This window comes from Cyphomyrmex costatus, unplaced genomic scaffold, assembly GCF_001594065.2.
Source record: "Cyphomyrmex costatus isolate MS0001 unplaced genomic scaffold, Ccosl1.0 scaffold499, whole genome shotgun sequence".
Classification (NCBI taxonomy): Eukaryota; Metazoa; Arthropoda; class Insecta; order Hymenoptera; family Formicidae; genus Cyphomyrmex; species Cyphomyrmex costatus.
Genome location: NW_017279259.1, coordinates 504,044 through 504,396, shown reverse-complemented (window position 1 = coordinate 504,396; position 353 = coordinate 504,044).

The window sequence follows — 353 nt, the reverse complement described above, 5'->3', positions numbered from 1 at the left end:
AAATGATTTATGTTGCTTTTTCAAGAGTACATTCTTGGGAAGCATTAAAAGTTTATCTAGGTAATCAACGTGATAATAAACAAATTAAAAATTATGTATATAAAGAAATATATAAATAAAATTCCTTTTATTTTTTAAATAAAAAATAATAACATAAATGTACTTAATAATATTAAAGTTTTATATCGTTTTGAGCCTTTACATATTATTTAATTATGATTTATACAATTCCAATAAATTGTGTCACACTGTGTCGATTCATATAGGCATTATTTATTATTACTTAATTTTAAATCATTTTGAGCCTTTACATATTACTTATAGTATTTACTTTTAAAAAGTACAGTATTTAC